At 39.9% G+C, this 26,945-nt stretch overlaps 2 long non-coding RNA genes across 4 annotated transcripts in view; both read left to right on the plus strand.

The window, feature by feature from the left end:
• LOC119472676 overlaps nt 1–26,945 on the plus strand; it is a 516,691-nt gene that overhangs the window by 217,497 nt on the left and 272,249 nt on the right. The gene's annotated exons all lie outside the window — the stretch shown is intronic.
• On the plus strand, nt 1,642–19,633 carry LOC108311342. Its single transcript, XR_001828142.2, has 3 exons — nt 1,642–1,654; nt 16,555–16,560; nt 19,400–19,633. It is a non-coding gene; the product is annotated as an uncharacterized LOC108311342 (long non-coding RNA).

Raw genomic sequence — 26,945 nt, forward strand, 5'->3', positions numbered from 1 at the left:
ACCCATGTAACAATCCTGCAAAATCTGTATATATACCCCAGAACTTAAAGTATAATAGGAAAAAATAAGGTGTATATATATATATATATATATATATATACACACACACACACACATACACACATACACATACATACACACACACATTTTCTTTATGTATATATTCACACACATGGTGAAATATGATTTTGCCATAAAAACAAAGCCAATCCTGCCATTTACAACAACACAGGTGAACCTGGAGGAGACTATGCGAAGTGAAATAAGCCAGATACGAAAAGATAAATGTTGCATGACCTCATTTATGTGTGGAATCTAAAAATGTCAAACTCCTAGAACCAGAGTAGACCAGTGGTTGCTAGAGGTTGAGGTGTGGGAAAATGGGGAGATGTTGGCCAAAGATTATGAACTTTTGTAACTGGACCCCACTACTTACCCATCATTAGCCTTTGGGTCGGGGTTTCCTCAGTACTTTCTCTTCCTTGGTTGCCAGAAAGATGTTACTGGAAAGAGGTTTGAATCCAGACTCCAAGAAAGGGTTCTTAGATCGAGCACAAGAAAGAATTCAAAGCTAATCCATAAAGTGAAATCAAATTTATTAAGAAAGTAAAAGAATGAGAGAATGGCTACTCCATATGCAGAACAGCAGGATGGGCCGCTGGTCGCCCATTTTGATGGCTATTTCTTCTTGTTTATATACTAGATAAGGGGTGGATTATTCATGCCTTTCCCTTTTAGACCATATATGGTAACCACCTGACGTTGCCATGGCATTTGTAAACTGTCATGGCGCCGGTGGGAGTGTAGTGGTGAGGATGACCAGAGGTCGCTCTCATTGCCATGTTGGTTTTGGTAGGATTAGAGCTGGCTTCTTTACTGCACACTGTTTTATCAGCAAGGTCTTTGAGACCTGCATCTTGTGCTTAGCCTTAGTTTACTCAGCCCTAGTCAAGATGGAGTTGCTCTGGTTCAAATGCCTCTGACACTTTTAATTATAGGATTATTAAGTCTGGCATTCTAATGAATGGTATTGTAACTACAGCAGATGATACTGTATTGTATGCTTGAAATTTGCTAACAGTAGATCTTAAATGTTCTCACTACACACAGAAAGAATAGCAGCTATATGAGGTGATGGATGTGTCAGTTAACCAGATTGTAATCATTTCACAATGTATATATACATTAAAACATCATGTTATACATCTTAAATATACAGAATTTTAATTTTTTGATTACATCTCAATAAAGCTAGAAAACAAACAACATGAGTGGTTACTCAGTAGCAGACTTTACCCCTCCTACCTTTGCTCTGCTATTTAAAGACTGTTCAGTGTGTGTAAAGAAATGAAAATTGCTGATTAACAAATAGCATGAGAATTTATTGAGCGTAGTGCTCTTATATGATACTTGAACTCAAGTCTCTGTCATGCATAGCTGAATCAGTTTTCTTTAAAACTGCAGTGGAGGTGTGTCTAATTCATTACCACAAGTACGTTAGGCTTTGCTCTTCAAAAGAAACCCAGATATTTGTCTTTGCAATCCAGCCACAGACACCATTAGTTATGGGAATCAGAGGTGTATGATTTTTGGATGGACAGATTTTGCTGCAGGAGTGTTTAGATTCAATTTAAGGGGTGGTTTCTTTTGATTTGTGTTATTTGGGATACATTGCTGATGTGCTTCTTATTTTTTCATCGAGACCTGATAGAAAGATGGGTTATACTCTTTGTAGCATGAAAAGGAAATGAATAAAGTGGACCCAACGTGTATACTTGGAAGTTACAAGCATGAACTGACTTTCTAAACTTTCCCTTCTGACGGTGAAGGCTTCACGGTGTGTGTGTGTGTGTGTGTGTGTGTGTGCGCGCGCGTGTGTGCACGTGTGTGTGCGTGTGTCTAAGCTCTGCCAGGAAAATCCTTTGAGAACAGCCTCTGTTTCCTTTTGTGCAGAGCGTGGTCACACCCAGTGGCCAGTTAGGCTAATCGCACGTGTATATTCCCCAGGGATACCTGAGAAAGAGCAGCCGGCCTCAGTCACTTCCTCTGGTGGATGCCAGAGGCCAATTTGGATAATAGCAGAGCCACCTTGTTCCTTCCCTTTGTTCCAAAATGTGGTGCCTGGGTAGGAAAAAGTCCCACACCATTCATGATGTTAACAATAGCAGCATTAACAATCATTGGACTCCCACCGAGTCTGTTATTCTTTAAATTAGGACCCAGGAATATAATGAGATGGATTTTCACAGGAACAAGGGCAGGCTGAAACAAAGAGGTATTGCTTTTTATTCTTATTTCCCTTTATTTTTGCATAATTTAAACATTTTGAACCTTAACTGTTCTTTTCCTTTTCCTTTTGAGTTGGGGAGGGCGATCTCATGTTAATGTTAGAAAGAAAAAGGACCATCTTTTTAGAATGCAAATAGAGGCAGAAACTCTATTTATGAAAATTTAAAGAACTGTGTGGAACAACTCCAAAACATAGCATCCTCAATTAGCATCACAATGACACTTTTCTTTCTTGTGTGCTTGATTTTTAAGATTCTCTTAATAAACATGGTGAAGGTCCCCCATTTCATTCAGGGGCAGGCATGACTCATGGATAGAAGCATGAAGTTGTGTTTCTGACTTGTGCCTTTGCCTTAGGCTGATCATAAAGTAGAATTTGTGTCCAAAGGAGGCTTCTCACCCACCAAGTGAATATTTAGTGCATTTCTCTTTAGGAGAAAGCTTGTTATGGCCTTGTTTTCCTGGACTGTGGATAACATTTTTCACACTTTATGAGGTTTTTTTCCTAGAGCCTTATAGGGGACCAAGCCCTTGCACAGCTCTGATATTCATGCTGTTGAAAACTTAAATCAAGCTTTGCTGTTCTAATTCAACAGGCCCCTGGACAACCAGTTGGTAGTGACTTCACCCTTGTCTGAAGTTCAATCATTTGGCACGTTTCAGAAAAATCAAGACTTTAATCATTAATAAATTGAAGCCAAGAGACGGGTCTGAGTTCTGGTCTCTTGGTCTAAGAAGTAGTTGACCTTGGTTTGGAAATTACTGAGGAAGGAGACCCAGGCATCTGGGATCACCTCCCCCTTGACCTCCACGCTACATTTCAATAGAAGAAAAGGCTGGCCAACTGGCAGTGCCTCCTGAATCACCTTCCTATAAAATAGCAGGCGTGGTGTCGGGGAATCTCTCTGGAAGACACTGTTTTTACTGAAACTAGATCAAACCCACTCCTCCACCCGGAGACCAGAACCCTTTTCACATGTAATTCCTAAACTGTAAACCCAAGACCCTTTCATATGTGATTTCTAAAGCTGTAAACCCAAGACCCTTTCACTTGTAATTTCTAAGGCTGTAAACTGAAGACCCTTTCACGTGTAATATCTACAGTGTAGGCCTATATAAAGGCAGAGCTTCTCTTTGTTAGGAGAGCGTGGCCGTTTGGACAAAACATAAAGCCTTGCTCGAGGGCCGTAATAATAAAACCCCTTCCTTTCTAGTTCAGTGTCTGAGAGGTCTGTTTCTCTCGGCTGCTCCTGCTTCATTACGTGGTTCCCACCAGCATGACTCTGTCTCCTTTTGCCAAATCAGGAGGTGTACTAGAAGATATCTAACATTTCTTCCAGCTCCTCGAGAGGGTAACTTTACTCAGAACCTCTTTTCCTCTCTTAGCTCATTTCTACAACCCATTATTTTCTTCTCAAAGTTATTCATTTCTTAATTAAAGATAGCTATTTATAATGAGTTCTACAGTCTCTGGGCTAGTGCTTATTTATCCTCTTCATTTCTGGGCTTCCTATAAATCCTGTAGCCACAATCTACTGCCAAATATCCAATGTGTAGGTGGCGATGTGTTCTTGTTTTATTAAAGTAGAACTCTTGTTTTTCTTCCAATGTACAGATCACTTCCCACTTGATGCTCATATGGGGAAGAAACATACAATGGAAAACAAAATTTGCATTCATGGTTTGTGTCATTTGCTCCTCCTTCTCTATCTGGCCCGCACCAGCTCTCACCCACATAAACATCCCTATTCTGAAGAGTTATCATGGCCCCAAGTGACTGAACAATAATGAGTGAAGCATTCTTACCAGCAAGATGTTTAAGGGAATTATATGGAAGGTTACATGGCATTCTTGTTCAATGAACTCACTTTCAGTTGTTTCTTTAAATAGGTAGACTATTTCCCTGCCAGAGGTGTAACTGCCCAGTGGGTTCACCTTGCCTGCTACCTAGAGAGTCCATTTCTCAAGACAGGGAAATTACAATAGAGAGAGAGTATTCAAACAGAGCCAGCCGTGCAGGAGACCAGAGTTTTATTATTACTGAAATCAATCTCCCTGAGAATTCAGGGATCAGAGATTTTAGGATAATTTGGTGGGTAGGGTGTTCAGATTGGTTGAGTTAGAGATGAAATCATAGGGAGTCAAAGCTGTTCTCTTGTGCTGAGTCAGTTCCTGGGTGGGGGTCACAAGACCAGACGAGCTGGTTCATTGCCTGGGTGGTGCCAGTGGATCCATGGAGGGCAGGGTCTGCAAAATACCTCAAGTACTAAGTTTATAGATTTTACAAGAGCGATGCTATCCCCAGGAGCAATTTGGGGAGGCTTAGAATCATTCAGCCTTCAGCTGCATGACTCCTAAACCATAATTTCTAAATTTCTAACCTTGTGGTGAAGCAGGTTTGTTTTGGGAAAGAGCTGTTATCATCTTTGTTTCAAAGCTAAGTTCCTCCCATAGTTAGTTCAGCCTATGCCCAGGAATGAACAAGGACAGCCTGGAGGTTAGAAGCAAGATGGAGTTGGTTAGGTCAGATTTCTTTCATTGTCTCAGTTACAATTTTGCAAGGGTAATTTCAATCAGACTTTCACATCCTTCTTCTATGGTCATAGTAGGAAAAAAAAAAAAAAGAAGAAAATATCTGATATGCCGGTAAGAATGCAGTTACCAATATAGCCACGCTGAGCACACCTTCACCAGCTGCGGTATCACACACTATAGCCAGCTTTCAGGATTTTAACAAAATGAAGCCCTCACTCCAAATCAAAAGTTAAAGGCTCAGTGCTGAAAGATGGAAGTTTGAGTCAATGGATAATAAATGCCAAGAGTGACCAGAGCCCTCAAGTGAAAAGGCAATCCCCTAGGCCAGCGGCTCTCACGTGTTAGCCTCCTGGTCATCACCCAGAGGCTGTTTGATCAATCACATGCTGGAACACACCCCAAAGCCTCTGATTCTGTCAGTCATGGGCACGGCTAGATAAAATGCATTTTTAACCCATTCCCAGATGATGCTGATGCTGCTGTTTTTGAGATTACCCTTTGAGAGCCACTGTTTGAGAATATGAGGAACAAGAACTATGGACACAAAGACACTTCAGTTCAGCTAAAATGATTCCCTTACTGACACTGCTAGAAGATTGACATCACTTCTCAGTGAGTGGTTGTGGAGACTGAGCAAAGCCACTTGACATCCTATATGTGTGTGCATAAAATGTGTAGCTCTCATTTTAGAATGGGGAGGGGTAAGGGGGATTATTCCTTATCAACAAGTTAGGGCCAGGGACGCTACTGTCCACCTGCCTGGGGATGAGCTTTGGCTTTGCCACCGACTAACTTTGTGATGTGGGGCAGATAATTTCAAGGCTCTGTGAATCACTTTACTCACTTCTTTTTGAGACAGAATTTTGCTCTTGTTGCCCAGGCTGGAGTGCAATGGCATGATCTTGGCTTACCACAACCTCCACCTCCTGGGTTCAAGTGATTCTCCTGCCTCAGCCTCCTGAGTAGCTGGGACTACAGGCATGCACCACCATGCCCAGCTAGTTTTGTATTTTTAGTAGAGATGGGGTTTCTCCATATTGGTCAGGCTGGTCTTGAACTCCTGACCTCAGTTGATCCACCCACCTTGGCCTCCCAAATTGCTGGGATTACAGGTGTGAGCCACTGCGCCTGGCCTTTACTCACTTATTAAATGGAAATAAGAATAAGAGCACCTACTTCATAAGGTCATTGTATTAAATAGGCTAATATTTTTCAAGTACTCAGATCAATACTGGGTACTCAAAACGTGTAATACAAATGGAAAATGCCTGATTACAAGAACATTTTCAATTATCGCTACATAAAATATTTGGGTTCTACCATCAAGAGTGGGCCAAACCAGACAAACATCACAGAGAATTTTATTTTAACAAAGCTGGTGATGGTCCGATGGTATCGCGTGGTGTGACATAACACTATACTTTTGCCTGCTTCTCAGAGAATGCCTCGTGATTTTTAACACTTATGTTCTCCCCTGCTGGAGGCTTGGATCTTGAGCTCTTGTTCCTATTTCCTTGACTAAAGGTGACACCTTGTTGGTGCTCCCTTTATTGTTTTATATATATCTATATCATTGTTCCTATAACATAGACATGAGGGACAAGAATTATGGGAAACACAAAGAAGATACATCTCTGCAAAAAGTGTCTTATCTACCATTATTCTGTCTAGCAATCATCCATCTAAGTCAATCAGTATATCTATCTCTATATCTAATCTATTGAATCTATATTGATCGATCTAATCTATCATCTATCTAATCTATATCTGTCACCTATCTACTATCTATCTAATCTATGTCTATCATCTGTCTGTCTGTCTTTCTTTCTATCTATCTATCTATCTATCTATCTGTCTGTCTGTCTGTCTGTCTATCTATCTACCTGTCTGTCTGTCTATCTACATATCCATCCATCTATCTGTCTATCTATCATCTATCTATCTATTATCTATCTATCTATCTATCTATCTATCTATCTATCTATCTATATCTGTCTATCTATGTATTAATCCATCTATCTACCTATCTATCTATCTGTCTATCCATCTATCTGTCTATCTATCTGTCTATCTATCTACGTATTCATCCATCTATCTACCTATCTGTTAGAGTAGGCAAATAGACATGAGTAGGAGTGGGGGTCCCCTGAGAAGAGGGAGGTCTGGAAAATCTCACACCCTAGAGACCATCCAAAACATGCATACTGGATATGAGCAGAGAGGAGGAGAAATATCTATGCAGAAAGGAACACCCCTTAAGATGCCCAGTAATCGCTCACTTTATAGTTAAAATGTCAGAATGTGCTAGGTACATGCTGATAAGGAAGGAGAAGCACAAAAGGGGACAGTCCTAAGAAATATGCAGGCACAGTAAGTATAGATTTGACTGCTACAGTCGTTCTGGGCTGGCGTTAACGAGCAATGTACCTGTTAGGCAGAACGTGTATCTAACACCAGGCTTATGCACGCTCACCAACTAATATTAAGGGAGGGTCTCACAAGTCCAGGTAGGGACTTAAGGCAGAAGCAGGAAAAATTCGACAAGGAAAAAAGGCAAAGACTTAAGGTAAGAGGCAGAAACTTCAAGAAAAAATCCAACATATTAAAAACCCAATGCAGAATGGGTGCTGCTGTCTCAGTCTCCTTCAGCCGCCCACTCTGCCTCTCTTTCAGAGGGTATTGTCTGTCTAAATAAACTCTCTGCTCTCAATTTTCCTTCAATGAAATCTTTTTTTTTTTTAAGCTAAATTGTCACTTGGCAGAATCCTTCCTTGCAAGTAAGACTAAGAACTGAGGATTCCTGCCCTTCCCAATAGTCTCTCTACCTACATGTTCGAACTTTCCCCTCGTCTGCGTAGTACTTTGTCATTCTCTTAGACATGCCATTTGAAAATGGCATGTTTAATTTTGATGAATATAATCTGTTTTTTCTCTAAGCTTAATGGTTTTTTTGTCCTGAGAAATCTTTTCCTGTCTCAAGATTGTAAAGATATTGTCTCCTGTAATTTTTTTCTAGAAGTTTTATGATTTGTAACTTTTTTTTTTTTTTGAGATGGAGTCTCGCCCTGTCTCCCAGGCTGGAGTGCAGTGGCACCATCTTGGCTCACTGCAACCTCTGAATTCCTGGTTCCAGTGATTCTCCTGCCTCAGCCTCCCGAGTACCTGGGATTACAGGCATGCACTGCCATGCTCAGCTAATTTTTGTATTTTTAGTAGAGACAAGTTTTCACCATGTTGGCCAGGATGGTCTCAATCTCCCAACCTCATGGTCTGTCCACCTCAGCCTCCCAAAGTTCTGGGATTACAGGCGTGAGCCACCACACCTGGCTTTGATTTTTAACTTTTATGTTGAGTTCTTTAATACATTTCAAATATATTTTTATGTAAGGTGTGGGATAGGGATTGAGGATTATTTTTTCCATTCCAATGTCCAGTTGCTTCAGCACTGACAACTGAGTGAGAAGTCGATACTTGCTTCATTAAAATGCCTTAGTGTCTTTGTGAAAATTGATTGACCATGTGAATTTGGATCTATTTCTGGAATCAATTCTGTTTCTTTATCCTGTGTGTCTATCCTTATATCAAAACCATATGGTCTTGTTGTACCTTTATATAGGAAGTCTTGAACTTAGGCAGTGAAAGTCCTCTGACTTTTCCCAGAATTGTTTGGCTATATCTTAGGTCCTTTGTATATCCACATACAATTTAATATAGCTTATTAGCTTATTAATTTTTATAAAAGAATCTGATGGGATTTTAATCATGAATGCCTTGAAGCTGAGATCAGTTTGGGCAAATGCTTATCTTAATATAGAATATTCCAATTCATGAATATGATATATTGCTCAGTTTATTTATATCTTTTATTTTTTTCAGCAATGTTTTATAGATTTCATTATAAAAGTCATTGGCATCTTTTGTTGAATTTATTCCTGAGTGCATTGTTTAATCCTAGTGTAAATATTGTTTTAAAAATTCAAATTGTTTCTACATTGTTTATATATAATTCAAATTGTATATAGTAATTGTGTACTGACCTTGTAAGGAAGAGGAAGTAATATCTTTTCACCACCCATTGCAAGGTTGACGGTTGACACTTCTATAAAAGAAGACAAATTAATGAGAGAGAAGCATAACCAATTTACTTAACCAAAGTTTTTGTTGACATGGGAGTCTTCAGAAATGAAGAACCCAGGACAACTGTGTATTTTTATGCTCAGATATAGTGAGGAATGGGCAGTCATGTAGAAGATATGATTGGACAACAAGGGGGTTTGATCTTAGTGATGGTTTTTAGTTTAGATTCTTCTTGGCCTCTGGGTAGAGGGGAAGAATTCTCTGGAAGGAGAGTCTTAGGACTTACTTTTATGGGACGTAGGTCAGAGAATTCCTTTATGACCATATTTCAGAGAAGAAAGAAGAAGATCAAAGAAGGAAAAACAGAAGGTCAGTGAGACATTTCTATTTTGCAGTTTTCTCAGTTTCTTTCGGCTTAAAATACTCAGTAAACCAAGGTACCATATTGCAGGGTAGCATTTCCTGCGTCCCATTCATCTGATATCCTATGATCTTATTAAATTCACTTTTCAACTTTCTGTAGCTCTTTTTGTAGATACCTTAGAATTTTCTAGATAGATAATTGTGTCTTTTGCAAATATAGTTCTTACTTTCAACTTTCATGCCCCGTTTCTCTTTTACTTGCCTTCTTGCACTTTATAAGAGCTTCAGCACATTGCTGCATAATAGTGGTGGGTGATGACAGTGGGCATCTTTTTCTATGCCCAATCTTCAGGGGAAAGCATTCTTTTTTTTTTTGTCGTTTAGTGTGATATGACTGTAGATTTTTTTATAGGTGCTTTGTGATAAGGAAGTTTTTCTATTTCTAGTTTGCTAAGAACTTCTTATGAATGGATGTTGAATATTCTAAAGTTCAACTTCTGCATCTATTCAAATACTTATGTGAATTTTCTTCATTTATTAATGTGGTAAATTATATTGATTTATTCTCAAATGGTAGACTGACCTTGCATTCCATGAATAAATCATGCCTGGCCATGGTATAATATTACTTTTATACATTTGTGGATTCTGTTTGCTAATATTTTGTTGATAATTTTTATATATATGTTAAAAATTATTTTTATTTATAATTTTATTTTTCTTGAAATGTCTGTGTTAGTATTGGTGGACTCATAAAGAGTTGAGAAATGCTCACTTCTCCTCTATTTTCTAAAAGTGTTTTTGTTTAAAGATGGCTATGATTCATCTCTTAATGTTTCAAAGAATTTAGCATTAAACCAGTTGGGCCTGAAATTTTCTCTGTACAAAGATTTTGATTGTGAATTCAACTTCTTTAACAGATAGAGGGCTACTTAAATATTAGACTTCCACAATTGTCATTGTATTTCTAAGGAGATCACTGCTTTCATTCATCAAATGTATTAACATGATGTTGTTTATATTTGCTTTCTAACTTTCTAATGTCTGAGAGGATTTTAGTTATATCTCCTTTTTAATTCCTGAACTTAGTAATTTGTGTTTTCTCTTTCTTTTTATAAAGCCTATCTAGGAGTTTGTCAATTTCATTAATATTTTTAATGAATCAGCCTTTTCTCTATTTTTTTGATTTTTACTTTACTTTTACTCTAATTTTTAGTTTTCTTTGCTTTTGCTTTTTTAGGTTTCTATTTTTTTTTTATAGCTTTTTAAGATAGAAACTTAGATTATTGATTTAACTTGTTTTGTTATGCAGTTAGCTCATTTATATGACACATACCGTTATTGCTGTCGTTTTACAGCTAAAGAAACTGAGGCTCATTGAGTTTGTAACTCCTTTAGTGTCAGAGATCTAGAATGGGTGAAGCCCAGATTCAGACCCAGGCAGTGTGGCTCTGAAGTCTGCTTGTGGACCCTTGAAAGCAAGGACGAGCCGTAAGCATTGCACGTCTGAGAGAACTGAGCAGTGTGGACTGCAGGGGCTCCTGAGTGCTGCCTTCAGTCATTTTCTGCACAGCTCCCAGTGCACGCAACCTCTAGCTCCTCTCTCTAGCATGAGCGGTGTGTGGGATCCAGTGTGAGGGGCACCACAAGCACTAGCCTGGAGGGTTCAGATCCATGTGGGTGGCCCCCACACTCTTGCCAAGTGATCATCTCAAGATGTTTTTATGTAGCTTCATTGGTAAGTAACCTCCACCCTGCCCTATTCTTCGCCTCCCTGCTTGCCTTCCTCCCTCCCTCCCTTCAGCCTGGGTGCTTGGGGGCCTAGGGAGGGGACCTCATTGTGACTAGCTTAGCAATTCTCTAGCTCCAGGAGGCTGCCAGGACCCAGGCGGGAGTGCGGGAAGCTTTCAAGGTCTGTGATCCAGGGTGTGTGATGCCTTAACTACTCCCTGAACAGCCTGCCGCTTAGAATCGCAGGGTTTTTGGCATGTGCTCCCTGACAAAAGAACAGATGTTTCCTATGGGAACAAAGGAACAGGGCATAACTGTTGGCCTCATGGTTTGCCACTAATAACATTGAAAGTGGAAGCAACAAGTCCTAACGAGAAGGTCCCTACAGGATCATGAAGCCAGTGCCAGGGAATTGGAGTCGAAATGAAAGAACTCAAGGCTGCTTTTACATTTTAATAGGCAGTGTGCTGGATGTTCTTTAACCTTTTTGGGTAAATGGCAACAGGCGATTCTTTCTAGCTGTCTTCATGAATTTTTTTAGCTGTACAGTAATGATGGCTTCACAAGTTACCTTACAAGATCCTAAGCCTGTGTCTGTTTCAGAGACCCACTGAGAGGGTTATGATGGGGAACACTGAAGCATCAGCCTGCAGTCCGTAGATGGGGGAAACCTTAGCTAAATCGCAGCCCTCAGCCAAACGAAAAACACCAGAGCAAGTTTTTCTCTTTGTCGCTGGCTGGAACTTCAAAGCACAAAGAGCCCACACACAAAAAAGAAAAACAACCCTCAAAAAGGGCCCAGCCTCAGAGCCCACCCCAAAAGTTTAGTAGGCCTCTTGTATTAAAAACCCTCCACCCCATATATCATGTGTCATCCAGGGTTTCAGTCCCATTCAGTTGTTCCTCTGATTTTTCATCTCTGAAGAATATCTTCTTCGGGGTTGTCCTTGGCTTTAGCCCAAAGGAAAGACATTTTCTTTCTCATTCTTTTCTGCAGCCACCTATCCTATTTCTTCAAATTAACAGAAATGGGGAAAATGTTATTTAAATTGCCTTGTAACTTCTTTTACCATGAACTGTTATGACCAAAAAAGTTCAATGTTCAGGTTTAGTAAGTCATGGTTAGCAAAGAACATTCATAGCATCTGAAATCAACAAGATCTTTACAAATCTCTCCTCCTATTTCCCTCGGACTTCAGCTAGAGGGATAGGTAATATATTCCCAGTGTGGCAACTGAACATCCCCATTTAGATTTGTGGTCCCCATTTAGATTTGATAGGCTTATGCCTTTTTCCTGATGTTCTGTTTACCGATTTGCATGATACATTACATGATCACTCTTTCTTTAGGAAGGGGTTTTGAAAATATTTGCCATTATTCTAGCAATTTATATCAAATTTTATGGTGCTGTCACTATAAAGGGAATGTGGGAAATGAAGACCCAAACACTTGAAGTGACTTAAAATTTTCATAAGGTGAATCCATTAATCACATATACATTTGAGTTCATGCTATTTTTCTAAAACTGTAGTTGAACTAATGCAATTATGAAAATGTTGTTTCTTAGAAATTAAAAGGCTTTGAGTTCAGTAGGGTACATAAAATAGGTGTAAGCACTCTCGTATTTGGGCTCCAACTCTGGGTTACATATTTAGACTGATGCTAGTTGAGGAGCGCATTAAAAAAACCCAATCATACGATTGTGTCATTCATAGTTATATGTTCTGTGTCCCAGGGACTAAATATCAACAGTAGATTCCTTTGAGGATCAGATGGGTATGAGTGACAAGGTGACAGATCTTTTCTTAACAGCTTGAGATGGTGGCAGAATTGAGTTAGCAGTTTTTATAAAAAGTAGGCCAGCAGGGAAGTTAGTCACAGCAGTACTGCTTAATTTGTTTTGAATCAACTCTGTGGCTCCAGGCAGCCAGATTTCACTCTCCATATGTCAGTGTCCTGATCTGCAAAATGGGCATAAATGTGTTTTCTGTAGGACCTCTCAGGAAATTCTCATGAAGATAAAACAGGCCTTTTTTTGAGTGCTTTGAATGTAGCACGTACCATACATGTTGCTCAAGCTGTACTTAAAACAACATGCTCTGATTTTGTAGCAGCCACATTGGAAGATGTCTGGAGCTCTCAGCCTCTGTGGGGCGTGCTCAGAGTAAACTGAAATTTTCGGTCAGTGAATCTTGAGGTCTAAATGACTGTTTTCCATATTTCATTCATCTATTTAAAGTTTATTTTTATGACTTGATTCAGAACTTAATAGAAACAAATGTGCATTTATTACAATTCAAAATTGAACTACCTGGGTGGCACTGGGTGGGAGAAACAGAGATTGAAATGAGGGAGAGGAAAACTGAACATTTCTATGGTAATAAAAATAGTTTTTACAAAACTGAAAGCAGTGAAAATTGAACCAATAAAAATGGTATGATAGAACTGGCTGAATTTCTGCATTTGGAAGCAAACCAGAACTTGGTGACTGTGCTCAGGTCTCTCCCTTCTTTTCAAGCCGCTGGATGCCTTTGCTTCATCGCTGTGTTGTTGATGTTTGCATTTTAATGATAACAGTGACACTCACCTGTCCCTATTTAAGCCATCATTAAAACTCTGGGTTGAAAATCTGCTTGATTAGATGAAAAGTCTAAAAAACGCAGTACAATAGCAGCACTGTCCCCAAGCCATATTGGGCAAGAGATGTGAGGTCATTTTCCAGCAGGAGTGACAAATTTAACTTGAGTGATCTCCCCTTTTACCTCCCATTTCTTGTGGGTAAGTTCTGGGCCAGTGACCGTAGTCAATGACTACAGATGAATGGATTTCTAGAAAGAGGCACATGTTCCTGTTTGGCTGTCAATATGCAGTGGTGTGCCTGAGAGATTGCAGGTTTACCCCTATGGCCCAGCCTGATGATTCATTCCAACTGTTTTCATTCCTGAGGTGTCTGGATTCGGGTGAGAAGTGGCGTGATCGTATACTTATGCTGGGTGATGAGTACACAACCTGGGCATTAGGGTCCCTGTGTCCTCAAGTGGAGGTCTGGCCCAGGTAACATAAACCAGTTGTCATTGCGTGGGATCAGGGTAGAGCTAGGTGCTTGGATGACAATCTTGGTCTGCGCTTTTCCCTTTAATATATATTCCCGAACTAATTGTCTCACTAAATTCACTAAGTGCATTTTCTGGCTGCAACACTTCTATTTGGGAAAGATGCCAGAATTGTCAGCCGGTAAAGACTTCAACCCTTTCTTGGCCAATTTGCCAAAAAAAAACATCAGAGGGAGTTATTGATCTTTTCCCTTGTACTCTTTCAGCTAATTTTTTTTTCCATTTCCTTTCTTTTCTTCTTCTTAAGCTGACATCCAATAAAAGCTGTTCTTTCAGGTGCCAGCAACATGTCAGCACCAACACCATTCACAATATGAGTTGTGGTCCCCCCATTTCTCTACAAAGGCCCCTTTCTTGGTTGTTCTATTGACAACACAGGTATTTGTCAAGGTTGCTTTCCTCTTGCATTGATTCTTGGGTGACTTTGAACCTGGACTGGTTCATGGGACTAAATTCCACTTGGATGCTGTGTTTGAATTCTACTGCAAGTAGAATTGCTTAAAACATATTAAACAGTATTCACACTTAACAGAGCAATCTTATTTTACACTTAATTTATAGAGGAAAGCCCAGCAGATTAGTCAGGGACATCTAAATAGTGAATTAGTTTCTCAACAGGAGGAAATTTTGGATTTGGCCTTCAGAAATATCTGAACTATTCTTTCAGAAATCTCTGACACTGAATAGTGCTGCACTTTCCCTGGTGAGAGCTGCTCACTTACCACCTTTTCACAGCTGGAGGCCCAGGCTCATACTGGTCTGTGATGTACGATGAAAGAAGGAGGTCTAGGGAAATGCAGGCATAATTACCACAGAGATGGGCAAAGTACTTATGGTGACAATAAATATTTGAGGTATCTGGGAAGGTTTTTTTTTTGAGATGGATTCTCACCCTGTTGCCCAGGCTGGAGTGCAGTGGTGTGATCTTGGCTCTCTTGAACCTCTGCCTCCCAGGTTCAAGTGATTCTCCTGCCTCAGCCTTCCAAGTAGCTGAAATTACAGGAGTGTATCACTACACCCCGCTAATTTTTTGTATTTATAGTAGAGACAGGGTTTCACCAGGTTCTTCAGGCTGGTCCTGAACTCTTGACCTCAAATTATTCGCCTGCCTCAGCCTCCCAAAGTGCTGGGATTATAGGCATGAGCCACCGCCTCTGGCCTCTGGGAAGCTTTTTTTTTTTTTTTTTGAGATGGAGTTTCGCTCTTGTTGCCCAGGCTGGAGTTCAATGGTGCGATCTTGGCTCACTGCAATCTCCACCACCTGTGGGAAGCTTTTAAGAACAAGATAGTGATGACTATGAACAGATGAATATGTAAACTGATGGCTGGGACAGGCATTTGACAAATTTGCAACCAATTTGCCTGCATTATCCTGAAAATAGCTCACCCTTTCGCTTGAGTTGATGCTGTGCAGAACACTCTGCTGATGCTTGAAGGTATTTCCTGTGTAGAGTCCCCCAGTGAGTACAAAAATATGGGCCAAATGTAGCCCAGACATCTGAGTAACTCACTCAATTGTGGATCCACATGAGAAGGAGTAAAACCAATGTCACATTTCCTACATTGACAGCAAGGATGATGCTTATCTCAGCACCTGGCTTGTCAAGCAGCCGCACTCATACCTCTGGTCCTCTTTGATCCTGCCTGACATTGCTTCATAGAATTTCAATTCCAGAGGAACTCAAATCAGCAATCTTTTCTTTATATTCGATTTCTTCCCCCCTCCTGCTCACTCACCTTTTCTCATGGTCCTAGGAGCTGGGCCTCTGAGGTTATGTAACTTAATATGAGTAGAAATCAATTGGAGTTAGGGAGAGAGAATTGTTGATGTAGTGGAATATAAGTAATTTACAAATTGATATATGCATTCTAAATATATGCCTGTGAAATTTCTGTAATTCTAAAATGGGAATAGAACCAAAATGTTTAGTCAGACATGATAATTACAGCTAACATTTATTGAAGGCTTATAATGGGCCAGCTACTGTTCGAATTGCTTTACATTTATTAGCTTATGTTCTAGCAATAGCCCTATGAGACAATTCTTATCACCATTTTACAAAGCAAGAAATAAGCACAGAGAGGTTGTGACTTGTTTAAAGTCACCAGTGGTGATGGAGTCAATATCGGGACCCATGTCTTGTGACAAACCCCCCAATCACAATGCCATGCTGCCAGTACAATTCCAAAACGATATTAACTCTTGCCCCATAACTTTGAAAGAGTTTTGCAAAACCTGGTCTTATAATATGTAAAGAACAGTGTCGAATTTTTTGCCTCATAAGTATTAATAATCAGAAAGTAATATTTTAGAATGTAGCATTCCTGGATATTAATTACCTTGCTTATGTATATTAGTCTCCTAGGCTGCTGTGGTAAAGGACCACAGACTGGGTGTCTTAATACAACAGCAATTTCTTCTCTCCCAGTTTTGGAGGCCAGAAGTCTAAAGTGGAGGTACTAGCAGGGACGTGCTCTCTCAGACAGAAGGTTCCAGGGAAGATCCCTCCTGGTCTCTTCCATTCTCTGCTGGCTGCTGACTCTCCTTGGCCTTCCTTGCCTTGTGAACAGAGCTCCCCGTGGCATGCCTTCATTACATGGAATTCTCCCTGGATGTGTATCTGTGTCTAGATTTTTCTCTTCTCAAAAGGACACCAGTGGCCAGACATGATGGCTCACCCCTATAATCCAAGCACTTTGGGATGCAAAGGTGGGTGGATCACCTGAGGTCACGAGTTTGAGACCAGCCTGACCAATATGGCAAAACCCCATCTCGACTAAAAATAAAAAAATTACAAATACAAAATTAGCCAAGGATGGTGGCATGCGCCTGTAATCCCAGCTACTTGGGAGGCTGAGGCAGGAGAATCTCTTGAACCCGGGAGGTAGAAGTTGCCGCGAGCCGAGATCATGCCATTGCACTCTAGCCTGGGGAACAAGAGTGAAACTCTGTCTCAAAAAACAGTTAAAAAATAATAAGTAAAATAAAAAATAAAATTTAAAATTTAAAAAAAAGGATACCAGTCACTGGATTAGGCGCCCCCCACCCCCCAATCCTGGTAAGACTTCATCTTAACTTGATGACATCTGCAGAAACCCTGTTTCCAAATAAGGTCACCCAAGATCTTGGAGTTTAAGACTTAAACATGTCTTTTTGGGGCACATAATTGACAACAATATACATATCTGCTTAGGCTGTATTATCACCTATGTTTTAATTTTGATAATAAAACAAGAATAATGTTTCCCCCATTCATTTCTTTCTTTTTCCTGTAACACATACATAATTCTTTTATTTCTTCCTTAAAACAGCATCCAATCTATCAGCAGATGTTTCCCCCGTAATAACAGACGCATAATGCCCCACTTGAGAGGCTGGGGACTGAGTGGAGCAGCTCTCATGATAGGCTTTTTATTTTATAGCAGACCTCTTTGTATTTTGTCTTTTAATTGCTTTTCCATTACTTGATTATAATATTAACAGTTAAAACAATAGTTTTGGAGTGATCATATAGTTGACATTTACAATTAACATTGTACAGCCAGGATTTCCCCATGTTATGGCAAAAACTTAGCTGATTTGTTAACATTCCTTTTAATATTTCAGCAAATTAAAAATATACAATTAAATCTTTCTCATATTTGGCACTGAGGTTATTTCCATAGTTTTCTTTTGTGTTAGTACTGCAATGAATATTTGTGCTTATATCTTTTTCTTCCTTTGATCTTTTTTCCAAGAGGAATTTCTAAAAGAATATAATATTTTGATGTATCTTGATAGCCTATTGTTTGATATTGATTGCTGTCAGGAATTGCATGCAATCACCCCAACCTTGTTATCAAGCTGATCATTTGAAATTTTGTTTTAAATAGCCTTTTATTGTTTATGTTTTAACCCATTATTATCATGGTTGAACATGTTTCAAATATATTTCTTCTAAACATCAAAACCATCTATGAACTGAAAAAAAAACAGGACAGCTTATCTCTCTTTCACAGTTGTTAAAAACATGTGAGAAGGAAGTTAGATTGAATTAGTTGCATAACCCAATATCTAAGGTTTCCTGAGTTGATATGGCCACAGTAATTTTTTTTGTTCCTAATGCCCAAATTTTCAAATTTCGTAATTAAAAGAGCCTACATGAACACACACACACACACACACACACACACACACACACACACACACACACACACATTTGCTTTATTAAAATAAATTTGTTAGAACAAAAGAGCCAGTATATATAACTTATTTTACATAAATAACATTATTTAAATGTATACTGTGTTCAGTGGTGCTTTTGCCTTAGTTTAATATGGTAAACACATGTCCTAAATATTCAGTATAAACTTGTTACATGGAAGATGATTCACCCCTTAATGAATTTATAAGTATCTGCTTAAATTACCTTTAGTAAATAAAATTACCAGCTTATCAGTCACTTTTCTAAAATGGCTGCTTGCTAAATTAATTTGCATTTATCAAATTGCATTTATGACTTTAAAATTTATAGTAATATGCATTGATTAGGAATCTCAGATTTCTGAAATGTATGCATTTATGATTTCATGGATCATTAGAGGAGACATATTTCAAAAAGTGTATATCTTCAATGATATGTCTTTTAAGTCACATCTACTTTATAATTGAATCCAAGAGGGTCCAGTTGAGGGCTGGCAAAAGGGGATTTTAGTTAACCAACATGGTTATCCTTTTTTAAAAGTTAATTATGTTTTTTCACTTCTCCCATTTTACAGCAAGTGTTGAGTTGGCCCCAAACTCAGTCTGTCTGGGTACACAACACTACCTCTGTTTAACGTCAGCATCCTTCTTTGCCTCCACCCACAGACTTTGCATTGCCTTAGACTTAGGAGTCTTGGCCTTGGAAGATGGGACAGTAAGTTCAGTCTTCATCCACTTACTTAGGATTTAGTAGGTCTTGATTCTGGCTTTCTTCTGATCCGAGAACCACACTACAGAGCTAAGTAATCAGGCTTCCTGCTTTATGAGCTAAGCATGTATATGTATATAATATGCATATATTATACACGTATGTATATATATTGTATATGTCTATATATACAGTTGAACAACACGAGTTTGAGCTATGCAGGCCCACATATATGTGGATTTTCTTCCACTTCTGCTACCCATGAGATAGCAAATCAAACCCTCCATTTCCTCCTCCTCTCAGCCTGTTCAACATGAAGTTGATGAGGATGAAGGCTTTTATGATGATCCACTTCCACTTAAATAGTAAATGTATTTTCTCTTCCCTATAATATTTAGTAACATCTTCTTTTCTCTAGCTTACTTTATTGTAAGAATACAGAATGTAATACACATAACATGTAAAATATGTGCTGATTAACTGTTTATGTTATTACTAAGGCTTCCAGTCAATAGTAGGTTATTAGTAGTTAAGTTTTCAAAAAGTCAAAAATTTTACATAAATTTACTGCTATGTAGGGGATAAGCACCACTAACCCCCGTGTTGTTCAAGGGTCGGCTAGACACACATGCACACATATATGCACAAATATATCTACATATAAGTTTTCATCTTATGTCTTTTGTATTCTGGGCTTGTTTTACAATTCTAAAGTGAATGGAGAGCCAACTATTTGTCATAGAAAGGGAAAAAGATGCAACTAAAATCAACAACGGCTTTAGCCCGAAAGAGAATAGCATTACTTATTCTTAGACTAGATATCTTTTTATTTAAATAAAATATGTTGATAGAGAACTTTTGGTGCAATGTTTGAATGCTCAGGAACTGGACTGGAGAGAAATAAGGAACCTAAGAGATAGCTGATGTCCTCTGCAGGAGGGATGAAGGCGGTAAGAAGAAGAAAAGGTGAGAATGAGATTGGCTTTCTGGGAGTCTGAGGAGACATGTTAGCCAGTGAGGAATTCCTGTTAGTGGTGGCGATTGAAAGAAATGAAAAAGAGAAGAAATGTCTAACATTTAATTTTAAATTGTTTCTTCGCGACATTACTATTTAATTTCCTGCATCTTTCCGAACCTTTGGTGATCAAAGGAAAGAGGCCATGTTCCCTGTCTGGGTAGACAAGGGCCAGTGAAAAGAGAAAAGGTGGGAAAGACATTCTACTTCTTGGAAGTAATGTCCTTGGTTTTATTGTTCAAAACAGCATCCTTGAATTCTCTTTGTTAGAAAGAGCTCCTCTGTCAGCTGAGAAGTCCTCCATTAGAGCCTCCACTGTTTCCAATCAGTCTTATCTGTTCCCAGAGTGGCTCTTCTGAGAACAGGAGAGTTTTCAGTTCTTCCTACCACACCAGCCAGTCTCCGCAGGCTGCAGGACCCTGGAACAACGTAGCAGGTGATATTGGGGTTCACATTGATTATGTCTGCCACAAAGGGCTACAGAATCTTCCAGAGGCTGCTTATTCTTGGGGCTGATCCTGGCCACCTCGAGTCTGCTGGTCACCAAGATCCTCAGCTTGGATAGACAAATCCCTGGACTCTGCTCTCCCTTGCCTGATATCTCTTCCTTATACTTTGCCTGGTTTCATCTCTAGGTTTTTGAGCTACCTCCATATTTGTCTCCAGAATAATAGGTGCCCATTCACGTTCCCATGATAAGTCTTTTGCCTTTGTCCACAGCTGGAGGGCATTCCCTACATTTCTAGTCTTACATTTTCCCAGAAGGACCAGCAGAGTCTCAATCCTAATCACTATTTAAAGTAGGGCCCAAACCAGACTAGACAACTCACCAAGCCCCAGCCCTCCCTCCTGAGCTGCTATAGGTTTAACTGGCTTTACTGCATCCCTGTTGACGGGTCCCCTAGCACCTTGCAAAGAATATGCACTCAGTATATATTTCTTAATAAATGGATGAATTCTTATTCTGTTGGGGGGACAGAAGAAGAGACACAGGAGAGACATTCTAGTAGAAAAGTAATATCATGGAGGCTAAATGTATTCATTTGTCTTTTTACCTAATAGGCAATAAAAGATTGCCCTATTACAAGAGAAGCTCAAGGCTGGATGAAATGCCAAATAGAACAGGCTTTTGTAAAAAGTTTCCAGATATCCTTAAGCTTGTGATAGTCACCCCTGGAACACCTTTCTTAAAGTTCAAAGATATCCATTATAGATGCAGGGGGAAAAGCACACAGAGAAAAACAAAAGCACAAGCAGTTATGTTAGGCAGGCCTTAGGCACACACAGAAAGTCATTAGTGAGGTGCCCAACTTTTATGCGGGTTTGTGTTTCTATGATCACACATGGAATTGTTTACTTGGCAGAGAGAGGAGGGACCTGGGATTTTGAAACAAGCAATCAGATGGAGAACCGAGGTTTGAGTTTGGTGCATTCTCTATAAATTATATAAATTATCTTAAGCAATCACCAGCCCCTTGAAATTTTATTTGCCTCCTCTGGATATTGGAAATAATAATTGTTGCCCTGCTTGCTTCTAGTCTTTTTTTTTGAGGATAAAGATGAGGAAAATAGTAACTAATTATTAATAAATATATTTTTAACAGAGCTGTTTTTAGCTAAAAATCAAGTGTGGTTTCTCCCCAAACCCAGGGAGTAGCTGAGATTCTCTGTGGGTGGAGAACCTGCAGGATGAGAATGTTAGGCCCTGTGCAGAAAATAGGATTGAAAGAACCACGGTCAATCTCATGTGTAGGAAAATTCTTGTAAAGATTCTTGCTCCTACTTGAATAGATCAATAAAGATGAGGCACTAAAGATAGGCAACCTCCATGCCATTTCACGTGTATGGATAACTCTGTGTCCTAACATTTCTGAACCTTAGTTACCTTATATGTAAAGTGAAAAAAAGGTACCAGTCCCTACGTCCATTTCCTTTTTGCCACCTCTTGTCGACGAGGCACTTTTCAGGATTTTCCAAGGAGATCATAGAAACTTTGTTTTGCTTTTCTGCAAAGATGTGTATATGAAGAGGTGTTTGCTGTCTGGTCTCACGAGAGACTCCATGCCTTTCTGACACTAGCATTCTTGGTCTGTTCGTCCAGTGCTTCCTCCTTGGTCCTCCATGGTTCTCCTGCGATGCAGGTAACTGACAGCTTGAGCTGGGAAAAAGCTTTTGTTCTGTGATCATCCTTAGTCTTACTCTGTCATTGAAAACACTAAAGTGTAGTTATAAGCGCAAGCATAGGTTTCCTCATCTTTATATATCTTTCCCAAGTTCTTGTTTTCTGCACCACTTCTACCCTGCCACCCCTGCTTTAGCCTCTGCCCAACTGACAGCTGTAAGCTGAAACATTTTCAACTGGAGAAGACAGTTGAAGGTGCTACCAAACCATGTGGAATTTGGTATGGACTGGAAATTGGTGTAAGAAAAATTCACATTTTTAGAAGCTTTACTATATTTGGCTTACCTGGGTTAAGCAGTTGTATATTTTCATGGGGAGAGGCCCAAGGTCTAGCGGCTTAATATGCAAATCACAAGGCGAGGGCTCTGGAGGAAATCCTAGCCTCTGAGGAGTGGCAGCTGTGTAAAAACTCAACATAGGAAGGACAAACTGTGTCCTCTCCTTCTCACCATTGCCCTCTGTCTTCCTTTTCTTCACCTCTCAGCCTATGTGAAAAAATCAGATCCAGCCAGGCCTGGTGGCTCACATCTGTAATCCCAGCACTTTGGGAGGCCAAAGCTGGTGGATCCCAAGGTCAGAAGTTCGAGACCAGCCTGGCCAATATGGTGAAACTCTGTCTCTATTAAAAATACAAAAAAAAAAAAAAATTATCCAGGCATGATGGCAGGTGCCTGTAGTCCCAGCTACTCAGGAGGCTGAGGCAGAAGAATCGCTTGAACATGGGGGGCTGAGCTGAGATCGCGCTGCTGAACTCCAGCCTGAGTGACAGAGTGACATTCAGTCTCAAAAAAAAAAAAAAAAATCAGATACATTTTCCTAAAGCAACTATCTTATCCCTAAGTTAATTTCAAACCTACCTATCATCTTCCAGACCATTGTTAACATTGTGAATTTGATACTGACTTGGTAAAATTGGTGATAAAGATTATTTCACATTTTCAGTTCAAATATAATAGTGTCAATGTCCAGTCAGTGTCAAGACAGTTTTCACCCAGATTCTGAAGGCTAAGAGAAACATTCACCTCCACTGGGAAATGTTCCTTCAGCCTTGTGGTGATTTCTAGATATCTTAGTGACTTTCAGAGTTCACACTTGAAGGACAAGTGAGGGCAACTTGGGTTTCTTTATTTCAAATTTAATGAATTTTGATCATTAATTAGATTCTACCTCTAAACTTCTGGCATATACTACACATACACATACTGATATTTACCTGTATGAATAGTTGCAATAAATATATTTCTTCTCAAAGTAACACAACTTTAACTAAAAAAATTCAACAAACAATTGAATTGGGGTTGATTATTCATATGCAAAATGCCTCTTTTGTTTTTGTTTTTTGGCTTTAGAGAGGAACAAAATCAAGGATCTTTCAGACTCCCACCATACATTAGAAGTAAGTCAGGTATAATATAATGATCTAATATTAGATAGCAATGGATTTTATATAAGAAGTGAAAAAAAGTTAGAGTTGAAACAATGTCATGTGAACGTGAGGGGGTTGGAAATATTTTTAAACGAATGTTTCTCATTGTTGCATGGGTAGTGAGAGTAACTGCCAAAATGTGGGCAAAACTGGAGAATGATGCAATGGGAGGAATGAAATCAAAACATAATTTCGACTCTATTGTTATCAGGATTTTTTTTTGAATTAATAATAAAATTGAGCAGGTGGAATGAGTCAGTTGATGACTCAGGAAGGCCCATAGGAAACTTAAAACTGTTAAGCAAGAACACTTCTTCCTCACCACGAATTTCAGTTTTCTTCAAATGGCCTTTCAACAGAAAATTTCATCTGTAAGCTCTCCATCCCCCACCCTCACAACCCACATTTGACTTTAAGCCTTTATGAAAATGATAGATTACCAGTACAGATTGTTCACATATTTTTTTTTGATTTCAGGAAAACAAATGAAACAAATGTTTTGAGGATGTCTCCAGAAGTGCCCTGTGGAAGGGTGTGGGAATGGAGAAGTTAGCAAGGAAACGGTCTCTGTTTTGTGCCTTGAAATAAGGAGAGAACTCTTAGTTCTGGCCTTGGCTCCCACCCATATCCTTGAAATGGCTTTCTAACTTGTCTCCCTGCTAGAATTTCTCTCCTGTGTTTCCATGACAGTGCTGGAGGAGTGATCTTTCTGAATCACAGTGGTGATCATGATGATTTTCTGATGAGAATTAGGCAGTGTCTCCCCCTGCGGCCACACCTCGTCCTTCCACAGGGAGCTGCTTCCAGGCTCTGTGAAGCCTCTGCAATCTGATGCACATTTGTCTCTCTGTTAAGGATGTCAGCTCCATATGGATGCTGACTTTGTTTTTCACTTTCTTCTGCTTTCAAATGTTGTCTCCTCCTAGAGACCTTCCCCATCTCATGTCTCACATGTTGTCCATTGTACCTTCTTCTCTGTTCTCAGGGGATTTGGTCTCTACCTCACTTAGCAGTTCATAGTCTGCTGTTGTGATTCACATGTTTTCTGCACTGTGCGTTCCCATCATATTTGATTGAACCCTTCATATTCAATGGCCATAATAGTCCCTCACGAAGTCATATTCCTTACTAGGTTTCAGAGGAGAGCATGCTAAGGCCATGCTAACAGCAGGAACATACATTTTTCTGGTTGACCTTTGTATTCCTGACTGAGTCTCGTCCTGATATTTCTTGGACCTGTGGCACTGCCTTCTTTCTGAGGAACTCCCCTGGTCACCAGTCTTCCCGCCGATACTCTCCTGGAGACAAGTGCCATTGCTTAGGGTGCCATATCCTGGGGCTTCCAATCTTCAAGGTCCTCCCATGTTTGCATCAGCCTGAGTTACATGTGCCAGAAGGTTCCTGTTTCCTGTGTAGCTACAAGAACAATGCCTTTTTCTTCTCAGTGTTCATCCTTGGTCTCCAGGGACAGGCCAAGAAGCAGAGAGGCAAGAGATAGAGGCAGATCACCATCAACTGGTCTTTCAAATTTAGTCACAGCGTGCATCTAGTCTGGATCTCAGCTGAAACACCCCGGTACCTTTCTCTTTCCTTTCATCATGTAGGCAATCACTAGCATTTAGTAGGTGCTTTCTGAAGTTTCAGAAAGCTCTGGGACTCTCTGAAGAAGGCCTTTGTGTTCCTGCAAACCTCCCTCTTGCCCCTGACCAGTTGGGTCACTGTGGTTTTGTGCTCAGCCCTGCCCTATTTTTCTTTATGCTGGTCAGGCTCCCACACCTTGTAGCTGAATTCTCAGGCTAAGCCACACTTTTGGTACACTTAACTGATAGCTTGGAGAGAGCCTGCAGAAAATATTACACAGTGGGGAACAAAAATCTTAAAACTGGACACTGGAAATGGATGCCTTATAAGGCCCTCTCAGAAATTCAACTGCCTCTGAGGTCCCCAGAGAGTACAATATTCTACTCTAAATAAAAACCACATACATCATGGTGCCTTTTTTTTGAGATGGAGTCTCACTCTGTTGCCCAGGCTCGAGTGCAGAGGCACAATCTCAGCTCATTGCAACCACTGCCTCCTGGGCTCAAGCAATTCTCCTGCCTCAGCCTCCCGAGTAGCTGGATTATAGGTGCCCACCACCACACGTAGCTAATTTTTGTATTATGTTTTGAGAAGGAGTTTCACTCTCGTCACCCAGGCTGGAGTGCAGTGGCACGATCTCAGCTCACCGCAATGTTTGCCTCCTGGGTTCAAGCAGTTCTCCTGCCTCAGCCTCCCGAGTAGCTGGGATTACAGGCACCCCCCACTACATCCAGCTAATTTTGTATTTTAGTGGAAATGGGGTTTCACCATGTTGGCCAGGCTGGTCTCGAACTCCTGACCTCAGGAGATCCATCTGCCTGAGCCTCCCAAAGGGCTGAGATTATAGGCGTGAGCCACTGCACCCAGCCCATGATGCCTTTTGTTACCATTATTAAAATATAGCTCTTCACTGACATCTCAGTTCTCTATTCCAGGAAAGAATGTTTACTTTATTTTGGTATAATTGAAGGGAATCCCTAAAATATTCCCACCTGGAACACAAGGGTATTGTTTTCAAATGTCAATCTCCTTATAAGAAAATATACTTTTAGTTATCAAATTTTCCTTACAACTGAGGGATTAACACTCAAATTACCAGTGGCACACAATACTGTCTGATTGCAATGATTTTCAGTGTGTGATGGATGCCATATTTGAGAAGCGTTGATCTGAAAGGAAGTTAGAGACATCATACATATTACCACTATGCATATTTTGAAAGTGGAGTGGAAAAATCTAGAATAGTAGAATAATAGATAACCTTAGTAATAATTATATCCTTAGGTACTGCTAGACTTCTATGAACATTTGTCAGTACTGTTCCACTCTCGCTTTTCTGAAAAACGTAGTGCTTCAGAGTTCAGCATTTTTCTGATTTTATAATTTATGTCACATTTATAGTACAGGGAGGCAGCATTCCATAGTAAACCACTTAATTGTGATATTTCACAATTGCCAACCAGGGATCATGGCCAATGGCAGGAAAGCGAAAGTATCCACAGCAGGTTTTGAAAAACGGTCATGAGAGACAGCTGGCTTGCACCTTTGCTCTCTTCCTCTCCGTCACTGTCTCTGACTTGTTGCCTGGAAGATGGATTTAGCCATCTTGGATTCTGAGGATGAAGCATGAGGAAGCTTGAGCTGAAAAGACCCTTGGTACTAAATAAGCCCAGACTTAGCTTACCTCTGGGCTTCATTCGCATGACAGAGAAAAAACTTTCTATCTTCTTTTTTTTTTTT

The sequence above is a fragment of the Cebus imitator genome, unplaced genomic scaffold, assembly GCF_001604975.1.
Source record: "Cebus imitator isolate Cc_AM_T3 unplaced genomic scaffold, Cebus_imitator-1.0 Scaffold6, whole genome shotgun sequence".
NCBI lineage: Eukaryota > Metazoa > Chordata > Mammalia > Primates > Cebidae > Cebus > Cebus imitator.